We start from the raw sequence: 15,260 nt of genomic DNA on the forward strand, positions 1-15,260 counted from the left end.
TCCACACCCCCCTCTCTCACAGGCCACTCGCACAACCCACTCTCTCCCCACCCCTCAAAAAATTTACAACCACTCTTCCCAACATTAAGCTTAAACCCACTCATTAAACAGAAACACTCAATCAATAACTTAGCACGCCTTACCCCTGCCATTGACTTACATACAACAGTAACATCATCCATGTAACCAATCACTCGCATATCCTTCCCATGACTACCAGGTATTTCTATACCCCGCATCACCTTATCTCTCCTAATCATCCCCAACAAAGGCTCAATCATACAAATAAAAAGAATTGGCGACAGGGGACACCCCTGCCGCACTCCAGATTTTATACTCACCTCCCTACTCAGAAAACCATTGACCTGAATCTTACTATAAATGTCCCTATACAAACATTCAATCCACTTCACCATTCTGTCCGGCACATTCATCCTCCTCAAAACCCTAAACAATAAATCATGCACCACCCTATCATACGCTTTTTCAAAATCCACCGTAACAACAGCCACACCTTGCTTCCTAGTTTTACAGTCCCACAATACATCCCTCAGACCTAACAGACATTCAGAAATCCTACGATCAGGCACTGCACACATTTGCTCCTCACCTACCATACAATCAATCACATCCTTTAACCTATTCGCAATAACTTTAGCAATAATTTTGTAATCACAATTCAAGAGCGCTATAGGCCTCCAATTTTTAAGATCCCTCTTATCCCCTTTTTTAAACAATAACACAGTCACACTCTCACTCATACTTTTAGATAACTTCCCTCTCCTAAGTACTTCCTTACACACCTCCCATACATAATCCCCTAACATATCCCAAAACACAAGATAAAATTCCACAGGCAAACCATCACTCCCTGCCACCTTTCCTTTCTTCATCCCATTCACAGCATCCTCCACCTCACTCTTCCTCACATCCTCTTCCATAAAGAACCCATCAATTTCATCCAAACGCTTATCCACATATCCCAAACATTCCTCCTCTAGAGTCACGTCCCGCTCCTTCTCCGTGAATAAATCAGAATAAAACTTCCACACTTCCTCTAACACCTCATCCTTACCAAAGACCTCTACCCCATCATTCGTAAAAACACTCATCATCTCAGTTTTTTTACTGAATGCCTTTTTAAAGAAAAATTTGCTACATTTCTCATCCTTCTCTTTCACTTCAACCCTAGCCTGTGCAATAATCTTCCTTCCATTCCTCTCCAGACACTCATTCACACTTCCACGAGCTTCCTCAATCTCCTTCTCAACACTCATCCCCAAACGCCTCAATTCATACAAATACTCTAACCTTCTTTGCCATCTCTCATACTCTTCTCTATCTTTCCTCCCTTTCTCACACCCTTTTTTAATAAAAAACCTTTTAGTCTCTAACTTCACCCACTCCCACCACTCAACCACACTATAAAATGCATCCTTCCTCAACACCCATCCATCAAAACGCTCCCTATATTCTTGTAATACACATTCATTATCCAATAAAGACACATTCAACTTCCAAACACCCTTTCCATACTCACTTAGACCACCACCTTTTACCACACACTCAATCCAGGCATGATCCGTGAACGGTAACCTCCTCCGTCTGAAATTAGAAACAGACATTAGTTTTGAGACAAAAATGAAATCAATACGCGAACTTGTATTGTTAGAAAAATATGTATAACCGATAGTACCATCATTATGGGCAACAAAGGAATCCTTTAACCCAAATAAATTTACAATCTCTTTAAGCTGCTTACTAGTACTGTCTAAACCAGACCCACCACCCACCGTAGTACTACTCCTATCCCCCTCTGTTATTATACAATTGAAATCCCCTATAAGGAACACATCATCCCTCCCACTCAAAAAGAAATATAATTTCTCAAACACCTCCCCTCTTTCCTTCCTCCCAGTTGGAGCATAAACATTAATTACTTTATATGTGAAACCCCTGAAAATAAAATGCACTAATAATACCCTACCCGGAACAATATGGACAACTTTTTTAACAACAAACTCATTACTTTTGAACAAAATCCCCACCCCCGAATTACGTTCCATTGAACCAGACCATACCGATTGCCCATAAGGCCAGGAGATATTTGGCTCCCCATCCAAGCAGCACTCCTGGAGACCTAGAACATCAAAAGAATATCTAGAAAGTAAATCAAAAATGGCGGATCTCCTTTCTAAAGATCTAATACTGCGGACATTTAGAGAACCAATTGTTAAACTCATTCAAACATTTGAAGGAAAAAAAGGAAATACAAAATCAAGCATTATCAAAAGGAGGCCTAGCCTTTCCCCGACCTCTACCCTTATTTTTTGCCTCCCCTTCCTTAAACTTAAGAGTCTTTGTCAATTTTTTGACTGAACATTCCTCCAAATAACCTGTGCCCAGGGAGGATAAAGAGGAGTCAGAATCAATCTGACATGACGACCCTCCACCTGCCTCCTCCCTTCCCGGGCTAGGAAAGTCCTCAATCCTTTGACTCTGAGGAGTCGGACAGTCATCCTCCGATTCTTCCACCGGCATCTTTCTCTTCAAGGATTCTTTGTCCACAGTCATCTCCTCTGGGGGATCAGAGGCCTCCGAAACAGATGCCCCCGAAACAGACTCCGCCTTCTCCCCCTCTGCCACCAAAGCATCCGGAACAGACCTAGAAATGGAAGGAAAAACAGGGGCAGACTCTGCTTCACTGGTCAGCACGCTAACCTCTGCATCGCCTGCCCTGGCAGCATTGGAGTCCTCAGGAACTGTCCCACCTCGAAGAGCCATTGCATATGATCGGGGTGCCCCGGACTGGTAAGTGGGGCAACTCCTAGCCAGGTGATCCGAAGAACCACAGAAATGACACTTGCGTTTCTCGGGACAGTCTGCAGTGCGGTGATCAGGCTTGTGGCAGTTCCTGCAAACCTGCCCGGTTGTACAGTTCTCTCTGGTATGACCAAAGCAAAAACAGTCCCGGCAAAAACTTGGCATCCCCGGGTAGTGCAGAAACCCCCTGTTGTTCCCTATCGCAAAGTTCTGCGGGGGGTGACAAAAACCTTCAGCACCACCCTCGGGGGCAGGCCTAAACTCCACCCAAAAACGTCTCATGCCTGTGAAAGTCCCCAGGATGTTATTTTTCCTCTCCGCACCAGAAACAGACACACAATACCTTCTTAGAAAGGTCTGGATCTCCTCATCCCGCACAAAAGGGTTGTACATATGCACTACCACTGGAACTTTCTTAGGCCGAGCCTCGCAGGAAATGAATCGGATCCCTTGTAGGTCAGGGTGAGAAGCATTCTCCTTACTCCGGTAGAGACAGGTACGGAGATCATCCAGGTTGTAGAAGGTCACGTCAAAGAATCCTTGGCTGGGAAAGACCTGGACACAGAAGATGGAAGCATGCGGCATCCTCAGCACTCCCTCCACGACCTTCTGCTGGACATGCAAAATCCCGTAGGCACTCCTCTTTTCCTCCTCGATAAACAGCCGTACTGTATTAGGAGCGTTCGGCGCATTAGCCATCCTCTCCGGCAGACCCGTCCTCCGATGATCACCTTCCCGTTATCCTGGGACTAAGCCCTCTCCCCAATAGCAGCAGGTGGGTGAAGCCCAGGCAATAAACCTGGGCGATCCCACAAGGCCGAGGAGAGGGGTACCCGAATACCTTAGGGCAAGACACTTGATCTTAGCCAAAAGGCCGAGAAGCGATAACCGTGAAAGGGGCGGGCCCAACAAGGTGCCCTTCATGGGCACTATCACTGCTTGCTGTCAGGGAGGCTGCCAGACAATTTTCCATGCACACTCTGGGCTGGGGGGCAGTCAACCACCAGTACACACAGCAGAACCTAAACCCATACCATTATTGCTAAGCAGCAAGACAGGGGCCCATTGCACTCCCACGGGGCCTTTTTAAATGCAATCCATAACCCGGATTTGCCAGGAACCCTTCTTACTCCTCCTACTTGCATGTGACACTGGGCTTAGGATCTGCATAGGAAACACACACACAAGCACACACCTACCTTTGTTGCCTGCAGATGCCTCCTTGGCTGTCCCCAAACGGTATCAAACCAACACCCACGGGAAGCTGTAAGCATAGAGGACATGCCTGCACCCCATTGGACTTACCTGTGTGGGTTAAACCCGGGTTATTTGACAACCTATGGCGGTGATGGTTCTGCTCAGGCAGAGCAGTGCTGATGCTCCTCATAAAGCTGTCGCTGCTGTGAAGGTTCTAGGTGACATCACAAATCCCTATGGTTACATACACAACAAAGCTGGGTTGTTGTTGTTTACACTCTGCAAGGCCTGTGGAAGTGAGTGACATCATAGCACTGTAGTTCTGAGGGTTCTAGATGGATGCAACAATCTCCTGTTGCTTCTATGAAGGCCATAATAGACGACATCACCAAACAGCTCCATAGTCACATACACAGCAAAGGAGAGATGTTGTTTACACCTAGTGATGTCAGTGGTATTGAGTGACATCACAGCACAGTGCTAAGGCTCCTGGGCCTGGACACAGCAGCGGCTGCAATATCTCAACGGAGAATACGTTTATATATATGTGTGTGTGTGCGCGTATATATATATATATATATATATATATATATATATATATATTTCTCCGCCGAAATCACTTTTAAACCCATTTCCACCTTTTTTTCCCTTCTCTTCCTCTTACTTTTTTTTCACGTTTTTTTACGTTTTTCTCCTTTTCGCCTCTTTTCTGGGCGTATTATTCTTCTTTTTCTTCTTTTTTTTCGTCTAATGCATACCCCATCAGTGCAGCAATGCTTATTCAATACCGCCAGCAGATGGAGACACTGGGGGATAATTTTCTAAGGATTTATACTGATTTTTCCTGTCTGAATTTGTCGCACAGAAAGTTGCAGGCCAAATATGTGTGACATTTCTGCGACTTTAGCTTCTAGAGCATTTTTACAACATTATACATAGGTGCTGAATACATAAAAAGCGACTGTTCAGCGACAGACAAGTCGCATCGGCTGAAAGTAGGCCAGAATGTCAGTCCATGTTGGAGCAGGTTTAGATACAGTCTAAAGTATAGATCTCAAAGTCTGTGCACAGAATTTAGCAAGGGCCTCGCACCTTCTGATGCATCAGGTAGGTGCACAATAGCATAGCCTAACCCTCTGTACTTTGGTCTATATTGATGCGGGACATAGACAGCCAGCTGATGACCAATCCATTAGTGCAATGGATGGCTGGAAGCATTTGTCTTTGCCTTTGCAATACCACAGAAGCAATGCATGGTCAATGTACAGCAATGACACACCTGTGTGAACAGCCAGGAGACCCCCCCCCCCCCATGTTATGTTACATAGTTACATAGTTAGTACGGTCGAAAAAAGACATATGTCCATCAAGTTCAACCAGGGAATTAAGGGGTAGGGGTGTGGCGCGATATTGGGGAAGGGATGAGATTTTATATTTCTTCATAAGCATTAATCTTATTTTGTCAATTAGGAACATTCAGCACCCACCCGCTATCAAGGCAGCTGCCTATCATGTCATGCCCTACCTGCACAGGTGTGCTGGCTACTCAAATGATCCAATTAAGGAGGCCATTTAGTCAGCAGCAGCAGAAGTCCTGTGCCTGGACGCTCCAACAGCGGCCAGACACAAGCAGAAGCAGAAGCAGCAGAAGCAGCAGCAGCACCACCTTTTGTTTTTTGGCTGCAGCAGCAGCAAGGCCCACAGGGCTGGCTAGCTGGCTAGCCAGCAAGCAGGTAGCAATGAAAGTAGGAATCTTTCTTTTTAACCCTGTAAGGGGGTGGTGCACTGTACCCGAAGATACTGCCATATCGGGTCAATGCATAGGGCGACGGAAGCAAGCTTCGAAATCGGCCCCCGTTCTCAAAAATCCATTTAATATATGGTCCCCAGATAGGGGACGTATCAGATATTAAACTGATAAGAACAGATACTACACTTGATCTTAGCCAAAAGGCCGAGAAGCGATAACCGTGAAAGGGGCGGGCCCAACAAGGTGCCCTTCATGGGCACTATCACTGCTTGCTGTCAGGGAGGCTGCCAGACAATTTTCCATGCACACTCTGGGCTGGGGGGCAGTCAACCACCAGTACACACAGCAGAACCTAAACCCATACCATTATTGCTAAGCAGCAAGACAGGGGCCCATTGCACTCCCACGGGGCCTTTTTAAATGCAATCCATAACCCGGATTTGCCAGGAACCCTTCTTACTCCTCCTACTTGCATGTGACACTGGGCTTAGGATCTGCATAGGAAACACACACACAAGCACACACCTACCTTTGTTGCCTGCAGATGCCTCCTTGGCTGTCCCCAAACGGTATCAAACCAACACCCACGGGAAGCTGTAAGCATAGAGGACATGCCTGCACCCCATTGGACTTACCTGTGTGGGTTAAACCCGGGTTATTTGACAACCTATGGCGGTGATGGTTCTGCTCAGGCAGAGCAGTGCTGATGCTCCTCATAAAGCTGTCGCTGCTGTGAAGGTTCTAGGTGACATCACAAATCCCTATGGTTACATACACAACAAAGCTGGGTTGTTGTTGTTTACACTCTGCAAGGCCTGTGGAAGTGAGTGACATCATAGCACTGTAGTTCTGAGGGTTCTAGATGGATGCAACAATCTCCTGTTGCTTCTATGAAGGCCATAATAGACGACATCACCAAACAGCTCCATAGTCACATACACAGCAAAGGAGAGATGTTGTTTACACCTAGTGATGTCAGTGGTATTGAGTGACATCACAGCACAGTGCTAAGGCTCCTGGGCCTGGACACAGCAGCGGCTGCAATATCTCAACGGAGAATACGTTTATATATATGTGTGTGTGTGCGCGTATATATATATATATATATATATATATATATATATATATATATTTCTCCGCCGAAATCACTTTTAAACCCATTTCCACCTTTTTTTCCCTTCTCTTCCTCTTACTTTTTTTTCACGTTTTTTTACGTTTTTCTCCTTTTCGCCTCTTTTCTGGGCGTATTATTCTTCTTTTTCTTCTTTTTTTTCGTCTAATGCATACCCCATCAGTGCAGCAATGCTTATTCAATACCGCCAGCAGATGGAGACACTGGGGGATAATTTTCTAAGGATTTATACTGATTTTTCCTGTCTGAATTTGTCGCACAGAAAGTTGCAGGCCAAATATGTGTGACATTTCTGCGACTTTAGCTTCTAGAGCATTTTTACAACATTATACATAGGTGCTGAATACATAAAAAGCGACTGTTCAGCGACAGACAAGTCGCATCGGCTGAAAGTAGGCCAGAATGTCAGTCCATGTTGGAGCAGGTTTAGATACAGTCTAAAGTATAGATCTCAAAGTCTGTGCACAGAATTTAGCAAGGGCCTCGCACCTTCTGATGCATCAGGTAGGTGCACAATAGCATAGCCTAACCCTCTGTACTTTGGTCTATATTGATGCGGGACATAGACAGCCAGCTGATGACCAATCCATTAGTGCAATGGATGGCTGGAAGCATTTGTCTTTGCCTTTGCAATACCACAGAAGCAATGCATGGTCAATGTACAGCAATGACACACCTGTGTGAACAGCCAGGAGACACCCCCCCCCCCCCATGTTATGTTACATAGTTACATAGTTAGTACGGTCGAAAAAAGACATATGTCCATCAAGTTCAACCAGGGAATTAAGGGGTAGGGGTGTGGCGCGATATTGGGGAAGGGATGAGATTTTATATTTCTTCATAAGCATTAATCTTATTTTGTCAATTAGGAACATTCAGCACCCACCCGCTATCAAGGCAGCTGCCTATCATGTCATGCCCTACCTGCACAGGTGTGCTGGCTACTCAAATGATCCAATTAAGGAGGCCATTTAGTCAGCAGCAGCAGAAGTCCTGTGCCTGGACGCTCCAACAGCGGCCAGACACAAGCAGAAGCAGAAGCAGCAGAAGCAGCAGCAGCACCACCTTTTGTTTTTTGGCTGCAGCAGCAGCAAGGCCCACAGGGCTGGCTAGCTGGCTAGCCAGCAAGCAGGTAGCAATGAAAGTAGGAATCTTTCTTTTTAACCCTGTAAGGGGGTGGTGCACTGTACCCGAAGATACTGCCATATCGGGTCAATGCATAGGGCGACGGAAGCAAGCTTCGAAATCGGCCCCCGTTCTCAAAAATCCATTTAATATATGGTCCCCAGATAGGGGACGTATCAGATATTAAACTGATAAGAACAGATTTTTTTTTTTTTTTTTTTTTTAAAGCCGAGGAACGTGCTTTCGATTCACCCAAAGTGCAAGAAAAAGTGCAAACGTGTTACACTAAAAAAACGTGCACAAAGGATGCGGTCTATCGCAAGCCCTTCTCCGATAGGAGAGAGGCCCCCCAACAAACCTTACCCTTCGCCTCCGGACCAAAAGGTACCTGCGAGGTTCCAGGTTCGATGTCCCTTTTCGCCGAAGCTACTAGGGGACCACAAATGCTCCCGGCATCCCCCTTGGCGTTAGCCAAGGTATCTGCCCGCAGAGCCGATTACGGTAGGTACCCTGCCAAAGCAGGAGTACCCGGGGTGTTTGCAGGGAGGTGCGGAACCTAATGGCCACACACACCTCCCCTAGACCGCCAGGAGGGACACCCAGAAGGGCTACCGCATCCTGACCAATCCTGTGAACACACAACACGCAAAAAGTGACACAGTGAGACAAAAAAGAAATAAATAAGTGAATGTGTGCAGATATACTGCCCGGACATCCGGCCGGATCTATAAAAATTTCTCTGATCCTAGCCAGAAGGCCGGGAATCAAGAGGTGAGTGCCACAAGGTGAAGAGATTATGGTGCCCGTGCTTCAACTCAGTGAGTCTATCCTCCCAGTGAGTTTCGGCACCTCGGGGTCACCACTCCCCGAGGCACAAAAGTACCTCGGCTCTAGACCCTCTCAGCCTCATGGCGAGACCCGGAGGGAACAGGTCACATCGGGGCAGCCGTCGAGCTGATTCCTCAGAACCAGCCCCGGAAAGCCCTGGTACACCTGGTACACCTGCATCCTCCATGCACCACCCATCCCCACCAGCATGAAAAACTGATAAGAACAGATACTACACTTGATCTTAGCCAAAAGGCCGAGAAGCGATAACCGTGAAAGGGGCGGGCCCAACAAGGTGCCCTTCATGGGCACTATCACTGCTTGCTGTCAGGGAGGCTGCCAGACAATTTTCCATGCACACTCTGGGCTGGGGGGCAGTCAACCACCAGTACACACAGCAGAACCTAAACCCATACCATTATTGCTAAGCAGCAAGACAGGGGCCCATTGCACTCCCACGGGGCCTTTTTAAATGCAATCCATAACCCGGATTTGCCAGGAACCCTTCTTACTCCTCCTACTTGCATGTGACACTGGGCTTAGGATCTGCATAGGAAACACACACACAAGCACACACCTACCTTTGTTGCCTGCAGATGCCTCCTTGGCTGTCCCCAAACGGTATCAAACCAACACCCACGGGAAGCTGTAAGCATAGAGGACATGCCTGCACCCCATTGGACTTACCTGTGTGGGTTAAACCCGGGTTATTTGACAACCTATGGCGGTGATGGTTCTGCTCAGGCAGAGCAGTGCTGATGCTCCTCATAAAGCTGTCGCTGCTGTGAAGGTTCTAGGTGACATCACAAATCCCTATGGTTACATACACAACAAAGCTGGGTTGTTGTTGTTTACACTCTGCAAGGCCTGTGGAAGTGAGTGACATCATAGCACTGTAGTTCTGAGGGTTCTAGATGGATGCAACAATCTCCTGTTGCTTCTATGAAGGCCATAATAGACGACATCACCAAACAGCTCCATAGTCACATACACAGCAAAGGAGAGATGTTGTTTACACCTAGTGATGTCAGTGGTATTGAGTGACATCACAGCACAGTGCTAAGGCTCCTGGGCCTGGACACAGCAGCGGCTGCAATATCTCAACGGAGAATACGTTTATATATATGTGTGTGTGTGCGCGTATATATATATATATATATATATATATATATATATATATATATATTTCTCCGCCGAAATCACTTTTAAACCCATTTCCACCTTTTTTTCCCTTCTCTTCCTCTTACTTTTTTTTCACGTTTTTTTACGTTTTTCTCCTTTTCGCCTCTTTTCTGGGCGTATTATTCTTCTTTTTCTTCTTTTTTTTCGTCTAATGCATACCCCATCAGTGCAGCAATGCTTATTCAATACCGCCAGCAGATGGAGACACTGGGGGATAATTTTCTAAGGATTTATACTGATTTTTCCTGTCTGAATTTGTCGCACAGAAAGTTGCAGGCCAAATATGTGTGACATTTCTGCGACTTTAGCTTCTAGAGCATTTTTACAACATTATACATAGGTGCTGAATACATAAAAAGCGACTGTTCAGCGACAGACAAGTCGCATCGGCTGAAAGTAGGCCAGAATGTCAGTCCATGTTGGAGCAGGTTTAGATACAGTCTAAAGTATAGATCTCAAAGTCTGTGCACAGAATTTAGCAAGGGCCTCGCACCTTCTGATGCATCAGGTAGGTGCACAATAGCATAGCCTAACCCTCTGTACTTTGGTCTATATTGATGCGGGACATAGACAGCCAGCTGATGACCAATCCATTAGTGCAATGGATGGCTGGAAGCATTTGTCTTTGCCTTTGCAATACCACAGAAGCAATGCATGGTCAATGTACAGCAATGACACACCTGTGTGAACAGCCAGGAGACCCCCCCCCCCCCATGTTATGTTACATAGTTACATAGTTAGTACGGTCGAAAAAAGACATATGTCCATCAAGTTCAACCAGGGAATTAAGGGGTAGGGGTGTGGCGCGATATTGGGGAAGGGATGAGATTTTATATTTCTTCATAAGCATTAATCTTATTTTGTCAATTAGGAACATTCAGCACCCACCCGCTATCAAGGCAGCTGCCTATCATGTCATGCCCTACCTGCACAGGTGTGCTGGCTACTCAAATGATCCAATTAAGGAGGCCATTTAGTCAGCAGCAGCAGAAGTCCTGTGCCTGGACGCTCCAACAGCGGCCAGACACAAGCAGAAGCAGAAGCAGCAGAAGCAGCAGCAGCACCACCTTTTGTTTTTTGGCTGCAGCAGCAGCAAGGCCCACAGGGCTGGCTAGCTGGCTAGCCAGCAAGCAGGTAGCAATGAAAGTAGGAATCTTTCTTTTTAACCCTGCAAGGGGGTGGTGCACTGTACCCGAAGATACTGCCATATCGGGTCAATGCATAGGGCGACGGAAGCAAGCTTCGAAATCGGCCCCCGTTCTCAAAAATCCATTTAATATATGGTCCCCAGATAGGGGACGTATCAGATATTAAACTGATAAGAACAGATACTACACTTGATCTTAGCCAAAAGGCCGAGAAGCGATAACCGTGAAAGGGGCGGGCCCAACAAGGTGCCCTTCATGGGCACTATCACTGCTTGCTGTCAGGGAGGCTGCCAGACAATTTTCCATGCACACTCTGGGCTGGGGGGCAGTCAACCACCAGTACACACAGCAGAACCTAAACCCATACCATTATTGCTAAGCAGCAAGACAGGGGCCCATTGCACTCCCACGGGGCCTTTTTAAATGCAATCCATAACCCGGATTTGCCAGGAACCCTTCTTACTCCTCCTACTTGCATGTGACACTGGGCTTAGGATCTGCATAGGAAACACACACACAAGCACACACCTACCTTTGTTGCCTGCAGATGCCTCCTTGGCTGTCCCCAAACGGTATCAAACCAACACCCACGGGAAGCTGTAAGCATAGAGGACATGCCTGCACCCCATTGGACTTACCTGTGTGGGTTAAACCCGGGTTATTTGACAACCTATGGCGGTGATGGTTCTGCTCAGGCAGAGCAGTGCTGATGCTCCTCATAAAGCTGTCGCTGCTGTGAAGGTTCTAGGTGACATCACAAATCCCTATGGTTACATACACAACAAAGCTGGGTTGTTGTTGTTTACACTCTGCAAGGCCTGTGGAAGTGAGTGACATCATAGCACTGTAGTTCTGAGGGTTCTAGATGGATGCAACAATCTCCTGTTGCTTCTATGAAGGCCATAATAGACGACATCACCAAACAGCTCCATAGTCACATACACAGCAAAGGAGAGATGTTGTTTACACCTAGTGATGTCAGTGGTATTGAGTGACATCACAGCACAGTGCTAAGGCTCCTGGGCCTGGACACAGCAGCGGCTGCAATATCTCAACGGAGAATACGTTTATATATATGTGTGTGTGTGCGCGTATATATATATATATATATATATATATATATATATATATATATATTCTCCGCCAAAATCACTTTTAAACCCATTTCCACCTTTTTTTCCCTTCTCTTCCTCTTACTTTTTTTTCACGTTTTTTTACGTTTTTCTCCTTTTCGCCTCTTTTCTGGGCGTATTATTCTTCTTTTTCTTCTTTTTTTTCGTCTAATGCATACCCCATCAGTGCAGCAATGCTTATTCAATACCGCCAGCAGATGGAGACACTGGGGGATAATTTTCTAAGGATTTATACTGATTTTTCCTGTCTGAATTTGTCGCACAGAAAGTTGCAGGCCAAATATGTGTGACATTTCTGCGACTTTAGCTTCTAGAGCATTTTTACAACATTATACATAGGTGCTGAATACATAAAAAGCGACTGTTCAGCGACAGACAAGTCGCATCGGCTGAAAGTAGGCCAGAATGTCAGTCCATGTTGGAGCAGGTTTAGATACAGTCTAAAGTATAGATCTCAAAGTCTGTGCACAGAATTTAGCAAGGGCCTCGCACCTTCTGATGCATCAGGTAGGTGCACAATAGCATAGCCTAACCCTCTGTACTTTGGTCTATATTGATGCGGGACATAGACAGCCAGCTGATGACCAATCCATTAGTGCAATGGATGGCTGGAAGCATTTGTCTTTGCCTTTGCAATACCACAGAAGCAATGCATGGTCAATGTACAGCAATGACACACCTGTGTGAACAGCCAGGAGACCCCCCCATGTTATGTTACATAGTTACATAGTTAGTACGGTCGAAAAAAGACATATGTCCATCAAGTTCAACCAGGGAATTAAGGGGTAGGGGTGTGGCGCGATATTGGGGAAGGGATGAGATTTTATATTTCTTCATAAGCATTAATCTTATTTTGTCAATTAGGAACATTCAGCACCCACCCGCTATCAAGGCAGCTGCCTATCATGTCATGCCCTACCTGCACAGGTGTGCTGGCTACTCAAATGATCCAATTAAGGAGGCCATTTAGTCAGCAGCAGCAGAAGTCCTGTGCCTGGACGCTCCAACAGCGGCCAGACACAAGCAGAAGCAGAAGCAGCAGAAGCAGCAGCAGCACCACCTTTTGTTTTTTGGCTGCAGCAGCAGCAAGGCCCACAGGGCTGGCTAGCTGGCTAGCCAGCAAGCAGGTAGCAATGAAAGTAGGAATCTTTCTTTTTAACCATGTAAGGGGGTGGTGCACTGTACCCGAAGATACTGCCATATCGGGTCAATGCATAGGGCGACGGAAGCAAGCTTCGAAATCGGCCCCCGTTCTCAAAAATCCATTTAATATATGGTCCCCAGATAGGGGACGTATCAGATATTAAACTGATAAGAACAGATACTACACTTGATCTTAGCCAAAAGGCCGAGAAGCGATAACCGTGAAAGGGGCGGGCCCAACAAGGTGCCCTTCATGGGCACTATCACTGCTTGCTGTCAGGGAGGCTGCCAGACAATTTTCCATGCACACTCTGGGCTGGGGGGCAGTCAACCACCAGTACACACAGCAGAACCTAAACCCATACCATTATTGCTAAGCAGCAAGACAGGGGCCCATTGCACTCCCACGGGGCCTTTTTAAATGCAATCCATAACCCGGATTTGCCAGGAACCCTTCTTACTCCTCCTACTTGCATGTGACACTGGGCTTAGGATCTGCATAGGAAACACACACACAAGCACACACCTACCTTTGTTGCCTGCAGATGCCTCCTTGGCTGTCCCCAAACGGTATCAAACCAACACCCACGGGAAGCTGTAAGCATAGAGGACATGCCTGCACCCCATTGGACTTACCTGTGTGGGTTAAACCCGGGTTATTTGACAACCTATGGCGGTGATGGTTCTGCTCAGGCAGAGCAGTGCTGATGCTCCTCATAAAGCTGTCGCTGCTGTGAAGGTTCTAGGTGACATCACAAATCCCTATGGTTACATACACAACAAAGCTGGGTTGTTGTTGTTTACACTCTGCAAGGCCTGTGGAAGTGAGTGACATCATAGCACTGTAGTTCTGAGGGTTCTAGATGGATGCAACAATCTCCTGTTGCTTCTATGAAGGCCATAATAGACGACATCACCAAACAGCTCCATAGTCACATACACAGCAAAGGAGAGATGTTGTTTACACCTAGTGATGTCAGTGGTATTGAGTGACATCACAGCACAGTGCTAAGGCTCCTGGGCCTGGACACAGCAGCGGCTGCAATATCTCAACGGAGAATACGTTTATATATATGTGTGTGTGTGCGCGTATATATATATATATATATATATATATATATATATATATTTCTCCGCCGAAATCACTTTTAAACCCATTTCCACCTTTTTTTCCCTTCTCTTCCTCTTACTTTTTTTTCACGTTTTTTTACGTTTTTCTCCTTTTCGCCTCTTTTCTGGGCGTATTATTCTTCTTTTTCTTCTTTTTTTTCGTCTAATGCATACCCCATCAGTGCAGCAATGCTTATTCAATACCGCCAGCAGATGGAGACACTGGGGGATAATTTTCTAAGGATTTATACTGATTTTTCCTGTCTGAATTTGTCGCACAGAAAGTTGCAGGCCAAATATGTGTGACATTTCTGCGACTTTAGCTTCTAGAGCATTTTTACAACATTATACATAGGTGCTGAATACATAAAAAGCGACTGTTCAGCGACAGACAAGTCGCATCGGCTGAAAGTAGGCCAGAATGTCAGTCCATGTTGGAGCAGGTTTAGATACAGTCTAAAGTATAGATCTCAAAGTCTGTGCACAGAATTTAGCAAGGGCCTCGCACCTTCTGATGCATCAGGTAGGTGCACAATAGCATAGCCTAACCCTCTGTACTTTGGTCTATATTGATGCGGGACATAGACAGCCAGCTGATGACCAATCCATTAGTGCAATGGATGGCTGGAAGCATTTGTCTTTGCCTTTGCAATACCACAGAAGCAATGCATGGTCAATGTACAGCAATG

At 46.1% G+C, this 15,260-nt stretch overlaps 4 non-coding genes and 1 pseudogene across 4 annotated transcripts; all 5 read right to left on the reverse strand.

The window, feature by feature from the left end:
• Positions 1 to 5,795: 5,795 nt before the first annotated feature.
• Positions 5,796 to 5,986, reverse strand: LOC130326860 (U2 spliceosomal RNA). The gene has a single exon (XR_008871395.1). It is a non-coding gene; the product is annotated as a U2 spliceosomal RNA (small nuclear RNA).
• A 2,090-nt stretch (positions 5,987 to 8,076) lies between these two features.
• Positions 8,077 to 8,260, reverse strand: LOC130326927 (U2 spliceosomal RNA). The gene has a single exon (XR_008871454.1). It is a non-coding gene; the product is annotated as a U2 spliceosomal RNA (small nuclear RNA).
• A 758-nt stretch (positions 8,261 to 9,018) lies between these two features.
• On the reverse strand, positions 9,019 to 9,123 carry LOC130326937 (U2 spliceosomal RNA; annotated as a pseudogene).
• A 2,090-nt stretch (positions 9,124 to 11,213) lies between these two features.
• LOC130326894 (U2 spliceosomal RNA) lies at positions 11,214 to 11,404 on the reverse strand. The gene has a single exon (XR_008871426.1). It is a non-coding gene; the product is annotated as a U2 spliceosomal RNA (small nuclear RNA).
• A 2,083-nt stretch (positions 11,405 to 13,487) lies between these two features.
• On the reverse strand, positions 13,488 to 13,678 carry LOC130326872 (U2 spliceosomal RNA). Its single transcript, XR_008871406.1, has one exon. It is a non-coding gene; the product is annotated as a U2 spliceosomal RNA (small nuclear RNA).
• Between the last annotated feature and the right edge of the window lie 1,582 nt (positions 13,679 to 15,260).

This window comes from Hyla sarda, unplaced genomic scaffold, assembly GCF_029499605.1.
Source record: "Hyla sarda isolate aHylSar1 unplaced genomic scaffold, aHylSar1.hap1 scaffold_289, whole genome shotgun sequence".
Taxonomy (NCBI): Eukaryota; Metazoa; Chordata; class Amphibia; order Anura; family Hylidae; genus Hyla; species Hyla sarda.